The following is a 20,846-nucleotide window of genomic DNA, read 5'->3' as shown; positions in this document are numbered from 1 at the left end:
GGAAGTGTCACCCTTTCCCTTGCTCTCTGTTTTTCTCACTCACTGGTTTAGTTTTTATTATCATTATTATTAATATTATTATTATGGTGATGTAGAGGGGTTAGTTACATTCGTGTGGTTATGACTATATTTCTTTTTCCTTTGTGGCTTAAACCTCAGTCCTGGGAACTGTCTCTGAGCTCTTTTACTGAAGAATGGCACTCACATTGAGTGACAGCTGTACTTCCACAAGTACATTTCTTTTTGAACAATGTCACTCTTTCCTTCGTCTTTTCCAGTGTTCTCCTCCATCCCTACCAATAAGTTCCATAGTTCATTTTGAACATAATATCAACTGAGTACCACTGCGCATATGTTCATCCTTTGTCCCTCATTTCTAGGTCCCCTTTACCTTTCCAAAGAGATAAATGAAAAAAAATTACAAAAATGAAAGAAAGTAAAGAAAAAAATCATCTTGTTTCTGTTTCCTGGTCACTGGTTATTTTTGAGGAAGGTTTTCTCTCTCTCTCTGTGTGTGTGTGTGTGTGTGTGTGTGTGTGTGTGTGTGTGTGTGTGTGTGTAAGTGTGTATGTGTCAATACTGGAGCTTGAACCTAAGAAACTGACTAGCTTTTTTACTCAAGGCTAACAGTCTATGACTTGAACCAAATTTGCCCTTCTGGATTTTTGAATAGTTAATTGGAGATAAAGTTTTCACATATTTTCCTACCTGGGCTTACTTCGATCCTCTTTCCTCAAATTTCAGCCTTCTAAATAGCTAGAGATACAGGTATGAGCCACTGGTGGTGCTTGGCCTATCTTCTTTATGTTAAGTAGTTGAAATTTAAAAGAAAGTTGCAACAGTAGTACAAATGAAATTAACTTTCCCAGCTTCATTAAGTTTTAATACTTTGTCACACTTAATGTGTACAGAACAACATTTTTTGTAGATGTTCCTGCAATTTGGCTTTCATCTTGTTTTTTTCTCATGATGAACTTGATTTTACAGCTTTTACATACTAAATATTGATAGGAATATGTCCCGAGTGCATTAATTATCTCTTGTTGGCTTTCATAGGAAATGGTGCAAGCTAAAACTTGTCATGATAAATTTGTGTGCCACACCCTGATGATATACCCACATTCTTAGCCAGAAGACAGTAGTGCCTGTTACAAATCATTTAGATGTGACAAAACCTTGACTCAGGCCTTTTTACCACCTCCTTCTATGTCCTTCTCTTAGCAATCCTGAGTCTCCAGTGGCCATGACAGAGCCCTGATGGACCTTCTCAGTACACACAGCCAAGGTCACCAGTCAGGCATGGCACCCACATCTGGATGCGAAACCGATGTTTGCTTTCTATGATCGCATGAAACAGGAACTGTTAGGGCCCTAAGCTGTCCACAGTCCTAAGGGTTCCTCATTGAGCATTCGAACATAAGAATTAAGGAGATATCAAATTCAGTCTTCTTTCTGCCAGTTATGCACGTTTTTCTTCTGCTACTGTCATCTTCTGTTGAAAGAAATTATCTGGGCTCTAGAAGCCATTTTGCTTATTCTAGACCCTTAGGGTAAGTCTGGGCTTTATACTTAGACAAAAAGATATGTAGTGATAAGAATATAGCAAACTTAACATTTTTTCTATTCTATTATTACCCAAATATGTTTGCAAATTCTACCAATAATGCTTATTATTAAGAGACATTTATTTAACAGTCACTTTCTCAAATTCCTAACTTCCTCAATGAGCTAAGAGAAGCCACAGAAACTTTCCGGGGCAATTCAGTTCAACTTCTTATTCAGGGAGTAGTGCCAGTGTGCTAGATCTCCAAATTGAACAAAGAATACTGCTTATATCTCAGATTACCCACCCAAACTATACCAAAGAAATCTAAGGACAAGAGATTAGTCTGACTTGGGAACAACACAGATAAAAAAAGATGAGTTCTAAGTTAACAGAAACAAAAAGAAATTTTTATTTATTCATATAAAAAAGATACTTGGGTAAATTTGGGTGCTCCATTGTGTGGTGAATATTTAGAATTGTAATATCTTCCTGAAGGAGAGATCATTTTATTAGTATGTATTGACCTTCTTTAACTCTCCTAGATAATTTTAATTTAAAATCTATTTCATCAGATATTAGGACTCCAAGTCCTGCATTTTTATGTGGGCATCTTGTATATACATTTTTTTCACATTTGGGGAGGGGAAGGAAAATAACAAAATTATGAACAAAGGATATAGGTTGACCCACTGTAACAATTAAATGTACTCAACACTATGTTGAAAACGAACTTTATATCTTCAGGGGTGGTGGGAGAGGAGTTGGGAAGTGAGGAAGGAAGGTGGCAAGAGAAAAACAAAGGAGGAGGTAATAGCACTTGATGGGAAATGTGCTCATTACATTACTGAAGTAACTGTAATCCCTCTGTACAGTATTTTTACAATAAAAATATATACAAATAAATAGTTACATTTCTCTTTATCACTCAATTGTGGTTATATGCATTTGGTACTAGCTTCTTGAAAGTCCTAAAGAACTCTTTCACATGAACTCAGCTTGGTATTTTTTTGTTGCTGTTGTTGTTGTTTTTTGTTGTTGTTGTTTTATTGTGAAAATACCATACAGATGGGTTACAATTACATGGGCATGGTAATCAGTACATTTCTTTTTTTTTTCTTTTTTTTTTTTCAATCGTGGGGCTTGAACTCTGGGCTTTGACCCTATCCCTCAGCTCTTCAGCTCAAGGCAAGCTCTCTACTGCTTGAGCCACAGCACCACTCCCGGTTTCCTGGTGGCTTTTTGGGGATAAGAGTCTCACGGACTTCCTCAGTTCTCAGCCTCCTGAGTAACTAGGATTACAGACTTGTGCTACTGGCTCCCGGCATGAGTACATTTCTTATCAAGCAATGTTTCTTCCTCCTTTGTTTCCCCTTTCCATCCCTTCCCATCACCAGCGCGACCCCCCCCCCCTCCGGCCAAAATTGTAAAGTTCATTTTTCAACATAATGTCTTTTACATCTCATTGTTGCAATGGGTCCACCTGTATCCCTATTTAAACTATGTGATTTTTCTTTCCCCTCCAAAAATTATACCAACATCAAACACAGTGAAAACAGGGGTTGTACCATGGGGGAGGGACATACAAAGCAACAAAGAAATCATCTTGGAAAAAATGATATTAAGTGAAGTAAGCCAGGCCCAAAGAAACATAGGTCCCAGGGTTTCCCTTATTTGCAATAACTAGTATATGTCTGACACAAGCAGAAACGGTCAGATAAGTTGATATTAGGTGAAGTGAAGCCCAAGCTTGAGTTTTTAAAAATACATTTTTATTTGAAAAAAATCTGTAGAGAGGGGTTTCAGTTACATGAGTGAGGTAATGTGTACATATACTATCAGGCACTGTTACCTCGTCCTTTGTTTTTCCCCTACCATCCTTTCCCTCTCCACCTCCCCAAATACTCTCTCCTTTCCCACCACAAGTTGTAAAGTTCCTTTTCAACATAGTGTCTTGTACATCTCATTGTTACAATGGGTCAACCTCATATCCCTATTCAAACATTTTGTTTTTTTCCTTTCCCCTCCCCCAAATAGAAAAATGTATATATAAGATGCAGGGCACGAGAATCAAACCCAGTGCAAACATGTATTATAGCGTGGGGGAGGAACATACCAAAGGAAAAAAAAATCACATAATACATTATAAATACATTAAAAAAAACTGTAGCAAGCAACGAAAAAATGCGTGTTCTTGTCTGGGGGTTCATTTCACTTACTGTCATCTTATACGGTCATATGTACATAGCTTTTGAACATTCCTGCTTGTTTTAAACATACACTAGGTATTTAGCTACAGTTTTCATATATTTTTTAATTTTTATATGTTTTAAAATTCTGTTTTATTGTAAAGATGCTGTACAGAGGGGTTAATATGCATGAGTAAGATACATTTCTCATTGAACATTGTTACACAATTCATTGATTTTCTCCCTCTATGCCTTCCCTCCTCCCACTCCAGCCCCCATCCTTGCCCGCCGACACAAACTTATTAAGTTCATTTCCAATATAGTGTCTTGTGAGTATCATTGTTGTAATATGACATCTTTTGTACTTCTTTCAGCATTTTGTTATTTCCCTTCTGTTCCCCAAATCAGACAAATACATATACAAGATGGAGAGTACCAGATTCAAAGACAGAAATTGCCAGGGATATAGCCAATGAAAAAGAAAAAAGGAAATAATAAAAGAAGAAAGAACTAGCTATAGTACATTGGCTACATCAAGGTTGACAAATAAAACAAAGAACTACTGTTTCAATGTGTTGGCATTCATTTAATTTAGCATCATTTTATGTGGTCATATGTTCATATTTCTTGAGCTATTATGATCCTCTGCTAGGACTAACTTAGGCTAACACTAATCATTGCAAATGAGAGAAATCACAGAGCCTATGTTTCTTTGGGCCTGACTTACTTCACTTAATAGGATGTTTTTCTAAGTCTTTCCATTTCCTTACAAAAGGGACAATGCCATTCTTTCTGATAGAAGCATAAAATTCCATTGTGTAAATAGACCATATTTTCTCTATCATTCATCTGTTTTTTTGGGGGGAGGGGGTCCGGTCGTGGGGCCTGAACTCTGGGCCTGGGTGCTGTCCCTCAGCTCTTCAGCTCAAGGCTAGCACTCTACCACTTGAGCCACAGCGCCACTTGAAGCTTTTTTCTTTTCGCTTATGTGGTGCTGAGGAATCACACCCAGGGCCTCATGCATGCAAGGCAAACGCCCTACCACTGAGCCACCTTTCCAGCTCTCATTCATCTATTGAGGGGCATGTGAGTTGGTTCCATATCTTAGCTTTGGTAAACAATTCTGCTACGAACATAGTTGTGCTGGTAGCTTTAGTGTGGCCTAGTTTGAGATCATTGGGATAAATACTGAGGAGTGGGATTGTTGCATCTTAAGGGAGTTCTATATTTAGTCTTTTGAGGAACCTCCATACAGTCTTCCAGAATGGTTGAACCAGCTTACATTCCCACCAACAGTATAGTAGTGTTCCCATCTAGCCACAACTCTGTCAGCATCTGTTATTATTATTATTCTCTGGATAATGGTCATTCTAACTGACGTGAGGTGGAATCTAAAGGTGGTTTTGGTTTTGATTTGCGTTTCTTTTTTTAAAAATACGTTTTCTATGGTAAAAATATTGTACAGGGAGTAACAGTTACATGATTAAGGTAATGAGCACATTTCCTATTGAGCATTGTTGCCTCCTTTGTTTTTGTCCTACCATCCCTTCCTTCCTCACTTCCCATACTACTCCCCTCCTCCCCATTGCTAAAGTTGTAAAGTTCGTTATCATCATCTCATTTTTACAATGGGTCAATTGGTATCCCTATTTAAACATTTTGTTTTTTCCCTTCCCTTCCTCAAATTAGAAAAATGTATATACAAGACGCAGGGCACTGAAATAAAACACAGTGAAAACACGGGTTATACAGTGGGGGAGGAAGTCATCAAAGAAACAAAAAATCACATAGTACATTATAAATACGTTAAAACCATAGCAAGAAAAAATAAACCACTTGTGTCCCTGTCTTTTTCTTCATTTCTTTTAACAACATCTTTTATTGTCATATGTACATAGTTTTTGAACTTTTCTACTTGCCCTAGACTTATACTAGTTATTACAAATTAAGAAAACCATGGGACCTATGTTTCTTTGTCTCACTACACTTACTATAATTTTTTCCATGTCTTTCCATTTCCTAACAAAGGGATGGTGTCATTTCTGACAGGAATTGCCAGAGCACACTGAGAATAAACAAAGATTAATACAGGAATTTCATGAGCATGAGGAAGCTAATAAAACATTAATGCAGGAATTGCATGAGTGGGATGGGAATAGACAAAGATCAATTGAGACATTCATAGAATCCATAAACAGACAGGAAAAGGAATCTAGGGAGGCCACAAAGGAAATGCTGAATGAAACTCAACAGAAGGAAAGGGAGTCCAATGAAATCATAGTTAATCAAGTAAGGGATTTGAGAATGAACTCTGAAAGCCAAATTAAGGAAGTAAAGAAGTTTGTACAAGATCTAAAACAAAACTCCAAGAAAGAATTTGAAGCCACCAAAGCCGACTAATTAGAAGGATAAGAAATAAAAAAGTAAACAAAGTAGAAAGTCTTGACAATAGGTTAGAGCATGCAGAAGATAGAACCCTGGGATTGAAGACAGCCTAGATATTATAGAGAAAGAACAGACAACTTTTCAAGACAAATCCAAGAAATGTGATAGATTTATTCAACATTTAGAAGACACCATCAGAAAGCTTATTCTGTTGATTTGCATTTCTTTTATGACCAGCAATGTTGAACATTTCTTCAACTGTCTATTGGCCATTCTTATTTCTTCTCCAGAGACGTCTCTTGTTTTTACAAATTTCATTCTGTTTTTCTCTGAGGAGCTGGAGAGAATTCTTGTGAATTTCTCTCATTTATTTAATTTTTCTGTGTTTCATTAGTAGTGCTTAGCCACTTGGCTTCAAGCTCTCATTGTCTATCCCCACAACTCTGGCATTCTACAACTTGAGGCTTTTAGTTGTTATTTGGAGAAAGAATCTGGTTGGCTTTTCTGCCCCAGATGGCTTTGAATATTGAGGGATCAACAGATCTCAACTTCCTGAGTATCTAGTATTGTAGGCATGAAATGAAACTTAAAAGTTGCGATCCTTAAATGGAGAAAATTTGCCTAATTGCAAAATTATTTGTTTTTTATTTTATTTTTGGAAAAAAGTGTCTCTCACACTTTCCCTTAGGCTGGCTTCAAACTAAATCTTCCTGGCTTCATTTTCTGCATGTTGTGATTACAAGCATGCACCATAATATCTTGCACAAAACAAGTTTTTGAATAACAAACTAGTATGTCAGAAACCTTCACATTCTCAAAAATAAAAATGAAATGTTACACCAGGGCTTCCAAGTAGGAGTTCTCACCTGTAAACCTAGCCACTCAGGATGCTGTGATCTGAGTATTGGGGTTCAGAGCAAGACTAAGCAGAAAAATCTGAGAGACTCCTTTCTTCAAATTAACTAGCAGAAGTCTGGGACTAGAGCTGTGGCTGAAGTGGTAGAGCACTGTCCATAAAGCAAAGAGATAAGGGTCAGCACCGAAGCCCTTTGTTCAATCCCCCAATGCTAGCAACAAAAATAAAGGCAAAGCAAGGAAAATGATAATTTTTTTCTAGGAAGTCAAATGCAAGAGGATTCCTTTGAGTAATTAGACCTCCAATTATCTTTCTTTTTATTAGCAAATATTAATTATATAAATTATAAAAAATATTAATTACTATATATCCACACATGGATACAATGTATCATAGTCATATCCTCCTCTATCACCTACCCAGTCTTATTTCCAGTTAACCACTAAACAGCCAGAAACAAGAGAGGTAGCACAAGTGGAAGAGTCCTAGCCCTGAGCAATAAACATAAGGGACATTACCAGGTCCTGATTTGAAACGCTAGTACAAGGACCCCCCCCACAACAAAAATAAAACAAGCTATAGCATATAATTGTCTACAGGAAATAGTAATGTCTGTCATTAAGCTCCCACACATTATAAATAACATGAGGAAACAAATTTTCAAAGCTTTTTGAATAGCATTTTATTCTCTGAGAATAACAGAATAACAAGACATTGCTCTTGTCTGTTCTGTCGCATGATATTGGATACAAGTATAGGATATTGTCCAGAAAGAGTCTCTGCACAACTTCTAAGGAAACAGAGGCTGGCTTCTTTTTTAAGGGTGAAGGAAATACTTTGTATCTGGTTTTTGATGCCTGTGAATCTATGGGAATTCATCAACATATTAAAATTACATATAATTTATAGCATCATATCATATAATAATAAAGATCAATTAAGGTACTTTAAAACTAAGCAAAGAATAAGTTTAATTTCTAATAAATCAACAACAAACAAGGAAAAAGGAAAAGAAGATGAAACATATCTTAAGCAGCAGGCTGGTGGCTGGAACCTAAGACCCCTGTTTTTAAGGTGAGAACAGAAGGACATTGCTTACAAGGCAGCAGGAGCAGCCAAGTTTTGGGGAAATAATATGAAGATCACCAACATAAATGTTAGTAGAATTCAAATGCTGCTGGCTCATGGCTATAATTCAGGCAAGTCTGTAGGGTGAGATCTGAGGACCACCTTTGGAAGTCACTCCTGGCAGGAAAGTGCATGAGGTTCTAAGACTACAATAAAGCCACAAATGCAAAAAGTAAAGATGTGGCCAAAAGAGACCATGGACAGAACTCTGGTCTGGACTTTAAGCTCTCAGAATAGACAAAAACAAAAACGAACAAAGAAAGAAACAACAGAAAAATGGGTGGGAATAGGACTGATGAGGTCCTGGGTTACTAAATCCAGTAATGTAAAAATGTAGCCTAATCCAAACAAAAAAGAATAAATTTATTACACACTGGTATATAGAAATGTATTTAGTGAGAATACAGAAGGAATGTCAAATGTAAAAATGCCATAAAGGTATCTTTCTTTCTCTTTCTTCTTGCTAGACGGGGACTCGAACTCAGGACCTGCCACTTTGGTTCATTGGCTATCTGTCTACCAACAGAACCACACCTCCATCACCACATTCCAATGGTCTCAGACTCTCTTGCTTCTCTCTAGCAGCACTTGCGTCCTTTGTGTGCCTATTGGTTTTGCATGTGACTTTCCAAGGACTGCTCCAGCGATAGCCTCTTGAAGAGGGAGAGGTAAATAAGGGCCCACTGCAAAATCTCGTCTAAACTGAGTGGGGTGCCTCTTACCTGTAATCTTGCTATAGAGGAAGTGAGGTGTGTGGGTGATGGTAGGAAGGCAGCTCAGATGGGGAAAAGAATCAACTGGGCTCTGCACTTACCACCCTCAGCTGTCAATCCTCAGTTTGCAGGGCCACAGCTGTCTGGAGGTTGGCCTCAGTAGGCCCCACTTTTCCCTGCTCTGTGCATTCTCATGGAGCTCTCCATGAAAGCATGAGTTCCAAAGATTGCAGTGACCATTCTACAGCCCCTCGGATTTCATTCTGCAACTGTAGCCACTACTGAAGCTTCTCCTGCAACTACTGCTGCCTTCTTTTTGGCCACTTGCCCTCATTCCTCGCCTGTCAGTGCCAATAAGGGCCTCTAGGATCACCCCTCCACCCATGCACCAAATGTCCCCTGGACTTCCAGTGACTCCTGGTAGTCAATAGGACCACATGTCCATTAGAATGACATAAAGATAAATGTTACACAGAAACATGAAGAACTACTATGATGGATTGACCTTCATGGCCTCTGATAATGGAAGCTTTATCCCCATAAGTTTTGCATCACTATGAATTTTTTATTTTCCCACAGAACCACATATATTTCCTTCTGCTTCCTTTATTGGGTTTTGTCTTACTATTTCCAAAGAATTATGCTATCACAGACTGGTGCCATGTCTCTGGTAAGAAGAACCAAGAGGTAAAGGATATGGGACATAGAAAATCCCTCCTTTCCAGAAGAGTCCACCGCAGGTCAGAAATGTAAATCTTAGGACAGTGGGCACAGCGGCTGCCTCCCTCTCTAAAGTATGGCTCACATCTGGAGAGGATTTCAGAACACCTCTAAAGTCTTGCCATTAGTTGCCTAAAGGCAGCTATTACCGAACAGGATATTGAATTAGCTCCACCACCAAAGAAACAACCACATCTAGTACATTGAGCTCACAAGTATAGCATGGAGTTCCAGTGAAAATGATCTCTCAAATGAAGAAATGACACTGTCTAAAATACCAAGAAAGAATGGGAATGGCACTGGAATAGGCAGGAATACTTTGTGTGCAAAGGAGGGGGACAAAAGAGATGAATTACAGTTGATTGGGAAATGGGCAGTGACAGAGAAGAAGCTAGTAAAGTCGATGAATGTGAAGATGGAGAGTGTGTCATGGAAATCACAGATGGTGCTTCTTGTGCAAGTAGTTAGTTTTGGCAAGTGATGATAGGAAACCTGAGCTTCCTAAGGCAAGACCTGGCTTTATTGCCTATCTGCACTGAAAGGGAAGAATCTCCTGCCTCAGTTTCCTAAGTTGTAGTATCACTGTCATGCACTACCACATTCCTCTTTGACACATTTAACTTTCATGATAATTATTGATTTTCCACCTTTGACTTTGATAGTCTTGCATCTACATTTCATTTTTTTTTGGAGGGGACGGGGGGTCTGGTCATGGGGTCTGAACTCTGGGCCTGGGCGCTGTCCCTCAGTTCTTCAGCTCAAGGCTAGCGCTCTATCACTTGAGCCACAGTGCCACTTCCCGCTTTTTTTCTGCTTATGTGGTGCTGAGGAATCGAACCCAGGGCCTCATGAATGAGAGGCAGGCACTCTACCAATGAGCCAACTTCCCAGCCTCCATCTATGTTTCTTGACCTTGGTACAAACATGTGTCTCTTTGGATATAAGGAAAGGATCATAATTCCAACAGCTTCCCATACTGAAACACCTACCTTGGGTACCTGTTAACTCACTGTGCTCATCTGGCTTCTGTGGAGACTGTCCATTTGCTCTGCCCCTTAAGAGGCCTGCCAGATTCTCAGCTGTGTACTAGAGGAACACAGAGGTGGAGGGTTTAAGATGGAAATGTGAATGAAGAAATTTACTTCACTGAAACTTCTGTTATTTGCCATATTTTTGTTTGTCATGTTTACCTTGCTCAGAGTTTATATTCTTTTAATAGTATGATGAAGTAATAACATTTATTTTCCTCAGCATTTAAGTTTAGTTCTTCGCTTTCTTTGAGACAAAGTTCTAAGAAAAAAACAACTAACCTCATGTGCATTTCCACAAATGGATGTTTTCCTTTTCATATTCCCTTGTAAGACAATAATTCTTGGTTTTTGGAAAGTTAGGAAATAGAAATAGACTAAAACTTTAAACAAAATTCATTTATTTGTGATGTCAGTAGGCTTTGAATTTTTAGTCACTAAAATGTGTTTGATTGTGTTCAGTCTGGTCCACTCCAGTGAGAGCATCCTTCTTTACTAAGTTATTAACAAGTGAATGGATTGCCTGACAAAATTTGGAGTTTTTGTTTTTGTTTTCTTGGCAGACCATTAAAAAATTCTTTAGAGAAAATAAAAATCACACTATCTTATCTTCATAGAGTCCACTATGCTTCAGGTAATTCATCTGTAACCTTTAGCACACAATCCAGTATATTTGTTTCTGGATTTATTGGAGCATTCTAGCTGCCACAAATAAGGGAAAATATGCAGCCAGTGTTCTCTGGGTCTAGATTACTTCCCTTAATGTAATGTTTTCCCAGTCTTTCCATGTTGTGACAAACTGTAGTCTATCGTGCTCTGTGATGGATGAGTGGGATATCTATGTTTGTGTGTGCGTGTGTGTGCAGATGTAAACTTATACATATATACTACATTTGAGTGTTATCTGGGTATTGGAAAGTGAGAGACATGAGCCTTATCAACAGTCTTGAGTCTTGTTACCCTTGTGCATGGCCTGAGGTGGCAACAGTTGATAGGCTATGAGGCATAGAAAGAGGATGTTTCTCTCACCATCAACTTCAAGGTAGATATTGAGCCCAGCTTTCTCTAACCACGGGTCTTCTATTGTAGTAATCCAGCTAAAGATTCAAAGAAACTATTTTATTTTATTTTATTTTTATAGTCCTGCATCTCTAATTCTCACCAGGGCACTGTCCCTGACCTACATTTTGCTTAAGGCTAGCACTCTACCACTTGAGCCAAAGTGCCACTTCTGGCTTTTTCTGGGATTAACTAGACATAAGAATCTGCCTGTGTTGGCCTTGAACTGCAATCCACAGATTTCAACTCCTGAGTACCTAGGTTCACAGGCATGAGACACCCGTGCACAGCTAGAAACTAAATAATGGAAGTATCCATTATATACCTCCACCTATCTTTGGAAAGATTTTCTAGCATGTTCTGACCAGACCAATGTTAACTACTAATCACTAAGAAAATAATTCTTGACACACTCATTACTACAAAAGAAATCATTGAGCTAATCTCCATAATATGACACAACATTGTATAACTCTTACATATAATACTCCCAATTTATCTCATTCTTGGAGCTTCAAACCAACTTCTAATAAATATGAACATTTGTATGTGTAAAAGTGAGTACATGATTTTGACCTGTGACTTAAGAAAATAGAACCTTGGGTTGGGAATATGGCTTAGTGATAGTGTGCTTGCTTAGTATACATGAAGCCTTGAATTTGATTCCTGAGTACCACAAAAAAGCCAGAAATGGTGCTGTGGCTCAAGTGGTAGAGCACTAGCCTTGAGCAAAAGAAGCTCAGGAGCAGTGCCCATGATCTAAGGTCAAGCCCTTGGACTGGCAAAAACAAACAGGACTAGAATAAAATGGGAACCCTTAATCTTGTATGCACTTCTGAACTTTATAACTTGTAAAATATAATTTTAGCAAATTAGATTTGTTTAAAAATTGAAAACCTATATTACATGCTATCTAATATATGTGTTTTAAAATATAATTGATACCAATGAACCCATATTCCTTGAATAACATACTAATCAAACTTATATGCACCTTTGAACAAGCAAATTTAAAACTTGGAAATTATTTGAAGAACTGAGACTTGGAGGATTTTCTGCATTCTCAATGTACCTTATCATGAACAGGAACATTTAATGTAGAAAGCAAAAAAAAATAGTGGTTCTCTGAAAGGAAGATTAATAATATTTACCATTGAAGAAATAATTCAGGTAAACACAAATAGCACCCCAATTGAGTGCTCTTAGGGGCTAAAAAATGTACCTCATTCCCTGGATTGTGAACAAGCATTCTGAAATGTATAGCGACAGATAAATACTATTATTAATGATTACCATTTGGTTTATTTATCTACAGGAAATCTCATTCCGTCTAGTTCATTATATTGAACAAACATTCAAATTACTAAACTATACACAATGTTTCAAAGTTTATATTTTATGAAAACGAAGTGAAGCAATATTTGTGCCCAATGAATGTGAGATGATGAGTTTTAAAGGGTTTCATATATCTTAAGACATTTGACTTACATTAATGGTCTGGGAGTATTTAAGATACATGGATATGTAGATTACATACATACACACACATACACACATACACACATATGCATGTATATTTCAACAAGTACAATAAAAATCTTCAAAAACAAATCACGTCACTGGTAGCTGCAGATCAAACAATTACACATAAAGAATTCTTTTTTAAAAGACTGAAAATGGCTCATCAGAATACTTGATGAAATTCATATTAGAGGCCCATTTCTTCCAATTCTATTACTGATGTGTCACTTCAATATGTGAATCCCTTTATTGAAAGCATTTGTCCCTTCTTTTTGAATTTAATTCTAGGAGTCTCTGCGTTCCTTGTTCATGGTGAATAGCATATTTTTTATGTTAAAGGTCAGGACAATGGTTGGGGGTCTTTGTAGTTATCTGATATGGTAAAGATAGAGCCATCAACTACATCATCTCAAAACTGTTGAAAGTCACAGTGGCTGTGATCCTGGGAAGCACAGGTCTATCTAAGTTTACAGGAAAGCCTGGAGAAATCTTCATTTGAACACATTCTCTAAGCTCGATAAAGGGCTTGAAGGGAGCTATCACTTCTGGAACATTCAATAATTCACTACCTAGGGGAAATTCGTGACTGATGGCAATTGTGACTTCAAATTTCTTCTTATTTTCTTTGAATACCAGTTCTCTTCCGGGATGAGGAGCTTGTCCACTTCCAGCAGATCTATGCTCCTACTGTGTAATAGTGCTCTGAGGGACTGCTTTGTAATGGGGTCAAAATTCTGTTCCATTGAGCACTGTCTCAGCCTCATAGGCTGAGGAGAGTGGGAGGAGGTGGGGATGGCAGGGAGATGACTCCTTCTTCTAATACAGGCAAGGCTGCTCTGAAAAGAAGTCAGAGGATCCCTCTACAGATTAAATGTCCACCAACTAGCCAAGCAGGAAGTACCTCAGCAGGGCTGAGTGAAGGAGTGATTCTAGCGGGAGTCATGACCCTGGGTCTTGGTCTGGCGCAGCCTTCAGCTCTGTCTTCTGCAGCTACTCCAGCTATTTCTCATGAAGCTCCAGTGTAGCCCAGCAGCTGCATGTCTGCTTCCAGCAGTGCCCCAGCTCCCCAGTCCTTCTTTGCTATGGCACCAGAACAGAGCATGCACCCCTACAAATACAACATGCAGGAGATCATGCTCTTGAATCCCAGTATTCCCCAAACAAGGCCCCTATTCCCTGGGCTACAGCCCCAGCTTCAGCTCCATCTCCACCTGATAAGAAGGGACCTGATGCTCCCCCTATAACTCAGCTCAGATGTGTCACTTCACTAGCCCAGGAGGGGCTGTAAGAAAAGATCCCTTATTGGGGAAGACAGCAGATGAGACAGTTCATCTGCAGCCCAGTTCTGGCTCCCAAATTTTTGTGGATTTGAGGGTCTGTTGAAAAAGGTGGCCTGTAATTTTCTGGCTAGAAAGTTCATTCCTTCTCCATTCATAAAGTGTTTGGTGATTCCCAACTTGCCACTGATTACTGGGGATAGACTGGCAACCTAGGGGTAACCTTGCTGGTGGTTCAAGGCAGAGGCTTTCGGGGAAAAGAGACAAAGCTGCTCTTCCTGTTATGCCTGGCCCTTGTCCCTGCCTGACCTCCTTCTCCCCTGAGAGAATCCCAAACCGTGTTTGTTGCTATGAATGGGTCTGTTAACCAGGTCCTTTATCCTTGTGTTTACTCTGAAATTGGAGAGAAGTTGAGCCAAAGCTGCCCCTATCAAAGCTTGCCCCCACCCCATTTTGCCTGCCATTCATGGTATTGCAGGTTTGCCTTGGCAATATGTATATTGCCCTCTCTCTCTCTCTCTCTCTTGCTCGCTCACTCTGCCTCTCTCCATTTATCTTTTGCCTTTATTGTATTTACACTACTATGTATATACTATATCTATATAGTATAGATATAGTATATACTAGTATATAGTATATATATAGTATATGCTATATATATATATATACTATATATATGCTATATATATATACTATATACATAGCAGTGTACATATACTATTATAAATTTTGTGTTTTGTAACTTTGTAGCATTTTAGGTAAGGTTGTGTTTATGCTTTGCTGGGTACAATAAAGATACTCTATTAAATAAACCTAGGATTAGAATGCAAAGAATACATGTCTTCTGTTACATTTTTCTTTTATTCATACTTTCCCTGATTTTTTTGAAGAATATCCTCCTCACTGAAATATTCTTTTGTTCCTTGATTATAAAATGAGTCCATTCTCCAGATAGAAGTCTACCGATAATTTTCCTATTCTTTCTGTTTTTATCTTCTTGAAAAAGCCCTCCAATTTGGGCACATGCGAAAGAAATGGAGTTGATTGATAAAGTTGCAGAATATCACTGTTCATTAAAATGTTAACCTCTTACAAATACGTTTAGAAACAATATCAAGAAAGTAAAAAGAAATACTTGTGTCCCTATCTTGGGGTTTATTTTGCTTAGCATCATCTTATCTGGTTGTATGAACATAGCTTTTGACCTTTTTCGCTTGTCCCAGATATATACTAGTCATTGCAAATAAGGGAAACAGTGGATCCTATGTTTCTTTGGGGCTGGTTTACTTCCCTTAGTATAAATTTTTCCAAGCCTTTCTGTAGCATGTGATTTTTTTTCTTTGTCTGTTCCTCCTCCATGGTATAACCCATGTATTCACTGTTTTTCTTGTCGATGCTCTGCATCTTGTATATATACTTCTATAATTTGGGGAGGGGAAAGGGAAAATGCTTAAATAGGCATACAGGTTGACCCATTGTAACAATGAGATGTACAAGACACTATGTTGAAAAATGAACTTTATCATTTATGGGGGGTGTGGGGAATTGTAGTTGTGGAGGTGGGAGGGGAGGGATGGTAGGGGAAAAACAAAGGAGGAGGCAACAATGCTTGATAGGAAATATACTTATTACCTTGCTCATGTAACTGTAACCCCTCTGTACAGAATTTTTACAATAAAAAGCATATTTTAAAAAGTCAACCTTTTCTGTTTCAATTGTCTATCAGTAAAAATGATTCAGAGGCTGCTGCTTCCCCATTGAAAATGAATCTCAAATGCTTTCATTGGCACTTCATGTTAGTCAAGTCTGTGAGAGTTATTTCAAACCTGACATTGAGATCTTGTGTATTTTACATTCATCAGAATGCAGAATTAGGAAAAAGAAGCATTCAACTTTGAAAATAACAGAGAAGTTCTAGATAAAAGTCACTGAGTAATTGCAAGATTTTCAATAACAGGGGTAGTACCACATCTGGTTTTTACTAGGGATAAGTGTCATGGATTCTTTTGCCCTGGCTGGGTGCAAAAATTAATCCTCACGGGGCTGGGATGTAGCTCAGTGGCAAAGCGCTAGCCTAGCAAGTGCAACGTCCTGAGTTTGATCCCCAGAACCAAAAAAGAAAAGACAAAAAAAAAATACACTTAAAAAAACCGAAATAAAAAATTAATCCTCACATCCCATCTTCTTAAGTAATCTTTACTACTCAGAGTGAGAATCGAGTTTGGAGTTTGTTTTCAAGACTAGTGCTCTACCGGTTGAGCCACAGTTCCATTTCTGGCTTTTTATTAGAGATGTCTCATGGATTTTTTGCACAGGATGGCTGCAAACCTTAATCCTCAAATCTTAGCCTCCTATGTAGTCCTTAATACTCAGGGTCAGATAGAGTTTGTGTCTGACCATTTGGTTCAAGATTAGTGCTCTACCACTTGAGCCACACTTCCACTCCTGGCTTTTTTCCCTGGTTAATTAGCGAGAACAATCTCATGAACTTTAATACCTGGGTGGGATTTTGTCTTGATTCTAAAATCTTAGCCTCCTGAGTAGCTGGTGTGAGCCACCACTGTCTGGGTCTACACTTGGTCCCTAGCTTCAGGCCCCTGCTCTTCACTCCCTTGATATTATTGGTGGTGTCCTCGTTTCAGATTTCAATTGAGCTTAGTTCCTGCGTCATTCAGTCTCTGGTCCCAGGAATCTATAGCAAGGCTGTTATGACATCTAGACTAACCATAAGGCAATAAGCCTGGGATAAACAGCGTGGTGTCCAAGCCTGCGGCTTCTTACATCTGTCACTTGGCGAATGATCCCAGGACTCATTTAATGCCACTGCCTTCTTGGAGGCCTCCTAGCTTCCTTACGATCTGACTGTAGGCATGTCATGACCTGGGGTGCAGGGCACTAAGGTTTCTCCTTCATTCCACTGCCATAAATGGGACTTTCAGAAGTCACTTCTCAATTTTGAATCTTCATTTCACAGAAATTGTGCTTAAAACCCTGCATTCTGATCCTTCCTTCTTCTGGATCTTTGCCTATCTAGCAAGTTTGAGCTGTCTTCTGGTCTCAGAAAAGCCAGATGTTCATGCCAACAATTGTACTGATTCAACACCCAGTGACATGGGGGCCCTCTCTACTCCTCCACTTATGCCAGGCTCAAAGGTCTTTCGTACCCAGCATGCATCTTGATTCCTAGGAACCCAGGGCTATGATTTCCCTGAAGAGCCATGGGCTTAAAAACTTTGATGGAGTTAGGCACCAGTGGATCACACGTATAATCTTAGCTACTAAGGAGGCTTTGTTGTAAGAATCAAGGTTCATTTCAGGTTGAACAGGAGTCAGTAACACTTCTCTTACAATACGACTGCATTCCAAGACGTGATCCCCCCAAAGATTCAAACCAGCTAGAGATGTTCTCATTGTGTGTGGGGACTAGCCTTTCTATGAGCGTATTCCTGAGGGCTCCTCTTACTCCAGGAGCCTTGGAAGGGGCAAAAGCTTCCTCCAGCAGAGGGCTTATTTCCCCTCTAGGACCAGCATAGGCCACATCCTCTAGCAAGCAGAACCTCCTTGTCCAAGTTGGGAGAGCTGCTGTCCCCAAGATGTCTGCTGAGGAGATGCTAGGCAGCTTCATGTGCCTGTGGGTGAGTGGGACCATGGATTCTGCTAATCCATCCAGCAAGGCTTCATCCAGAAGTCTATCTATAGTGCCCAGCCAGCAGAGCCTGGTATCTCCTTGGGTTCCAGCATCCCTACTCTGCAATGTTAGGGAACCCACAGAGCCCACTGTGATGTCTTCGCACTCCAGTTTCAACATTCCATTGCCAGCCACCAGCCTGTCCTTTAACTGTGGTCCTTGGCAGTTTTACCCTCAACAGCATGGGACATTTCCAGATAGCAAGCAAGTCTAGATCTTCATTTGGAACCCTGAAGACTAATAATATAGGCTCATCGCCTGCCCTCTGACAACCTGGACAGCCTGGCCCTCCCAGCTCCATTTTCCAGCATGTGTTTAGGGGCCTTTGGAGCTCGGCTTCTGCTCCCTGCAACTACACATGTCTCCTGGAAAGAGCCCTTGAACCTGCTGCGCCCCAGAGGTCAGGCCACAGTGAGGTCTGTCTGCCCCCAGCCTGGCTCCTAGCACAACCACAACCAGGGCAGCACTCCTAGGCTCCACTGCAGACCTCTGACTTGGGTCAAAAAAATTCCTGTGCTTGTGCAGTCCACAGTCAGCAGTCGGTAGTCCTGGAACAGGGGCATCTACTAATGCCACTCCAGAAGAGCTTTTGCACCAAGCAGGTTGATTTTGGAGCAGCTCCTCTTCCAATTGCAGGCCTGGTGTCCATTGAAGCAGAACATGACACTGCAAAAGATCACAGTTCACAATAGAAGAACCTGACAAGCAACAGTCCTGTGCTCAGAAACCTGACAGAGACAGTAAATCAGAGAGAGAGTAAGGCTAAATTGTACCTGCTTCAATATCCTTGCCAAGAAATGTTTATTTTCACCAAGATATAAAGAGGAAACTTCTAACTCTATCTCTGACAAAGTAGCTTGTACGAATCTAGACTTCCATAAACAATCACAAAAGTAGAAGCTATGTGAAAAATAAATATATGTATGTAAATATATATATATATAATACAAATGTGTAGGGATATATATTTATATTAGCATATTCACATATACAATGTGAATATGTATATAATGTATGTATGTATAATGTATATTTATGTGTATATATATATATATAATGTACAGGAGAGAAAAACTACATAGTATTTGGAGGAATAATTACCAAAATCTTCCCAATTTTCATTAAAAGCATGAACCCTTATATGCAGGAATCTAGCACCTCAACAAAAGTCAATTAGCATAATCCCATAGATCCACACTAAAACACATTCTAATTAAATACTCAAAGACAGCAAACCTCCCAAAGCACAGAGACACAACTCCTCACACACAAGTGATCTTCAATGATATTATGACCAATTTTTTATTAGAAAAAAGAGTATTAGGCAGCAAGGGCAACAAATTCAAAGTGCTAAAAGAAAAGGACATATCTAACACCAACCTTTCTTTTATAACATTCCCCCCACCCCAGAGATAGGGGCTGAACTCAGGGCCTTGTACTCACCAGGCAGGCACTCTTCCATTGAGCAAAATCCCCAACCTTACAACTACCCTTTCTAAAACAAAACAAAACAAAAAATATATTTCTTCTAAAAGTGAGAGATGCTAAATAGTGAAGGCTCAGGCCTATAATCCTAACTACTCTGGAAGCTGAATTGTGAGGATTGTGGCTCAGAACCAGCCTGGACCTTGTCCCTTCAGGAGAAAATTGTGGGAGACAGGTGTCCTTAAGAAGGATGGAGGACTTTGTGCTGTGTCATTCCTGGAACAAGTCATAGGATAAGGTGGCCATCAAGAATGGAGGCTATTGGCTAGTGTCTCCACAGAAGCAATTTGTAAAATGCAGGAGTGCTCTCGTAGGTCAGAGGACATTGACCACTGTCTTAGTGGTTTCAAAAATTCCACAAAAATAACCATAGCAACCTCAAGTCCTCCTGGAATCTCTAGCAACAGTCTTGGAGGCCGAAGAGCTACAGTGTCAATGGTGGCAGGCTGTAATTGGTCCACTTTTTCTCTGACCTCACTTGGTCTGAATCTGATTTGTCCATTTCCCCCATGATGTCACTATGCCCAGTTGTGATTGCTCCATTGTGATAGGTCATGTAGGGTATATAGGAAGCCACTGTGCCCCAACATTTGTCAGTTAACAGTGCTGGGAGCTCTCGCTTGGTGAGCTGCTGGATTAACTCAAATCTAGATTGATGATCTGTTTGTTTGCAGGTTTTGTTGGTTGGATTTTGGTATTTCTTTTTTACTTTTTGCCGGGTTTCCCATTATTTTATTGAGTTAATTTTTCTGAGACTTGCTAACTGCCATCATAGCAGGAGGATCGCAGAATACAAAGAATCATCTTCGAGCTCCTTGAAGGAGGAGATCATCAAACAATACCAAACGAAAGAACTCCTTGACCAAGTTACCTGAGTGAAACTGTCCCATCACCACTTCACAGACACCGAGATGGCAGTTTAAAATACGTCCTATGGGAGAGTCCTCCAGTCATTGAATAAAGAATAAGATGGACATTTTTAAGGCTGGATGGCCCAGACACATCATCAAGTTGTACCTGGTGATGGAGAAAAAAGAGTATGTGTATCTCATCATGGAATTGGCCACTAGGGGCTACCTTCTGAAGTCTATCTGAAAATCCCACCACTTATATAAAGTTGAAGCCAGGAGATTCTTCAAACAAATTGTACTAATTACAGCAGAACACAATCGCACACTGAGACCTTAAGCCCAACAATATCCTTTTGGGCAGCAAAGGCAATATCAAGGCTAGTTATTTTGGTCTAATCATCTG

General features: G+C 39.4%; 1 pseudogene; it reads right to left on the bottom strand.

Moving 5' to 3' along the window:
* The window catches only part of LOC122098968, a 50,455-nt pseudogene extending 32,228 nt beyond the window's left edge, over positions 1–18,227 (bottom strand).
* Positions 18,228–20,846: the final 2,619 nt, after the last annotated feature.

Source organism: Dipodomys spectabilis, unplaced genomic scaffold, assembly GCF_019054845.1.
Source record: "Dipodomys spectabilis isolate Male_0828 unplaced genomic scaffold, ASM1905484v1 ptg000497l, whole genome shotgun sequence".
Classification (NCBI taxonomy): Eukaryota; Metazoa; Chordata; class Mammalia; order Rodentia; family Heteromyidae; genus Dipodomys; species Dipodomys spectabilis.
Note: the sequence above shows the minus strand (reverse complement) of the source record. Positions and strands in the feature narration are given on the sequence as shown.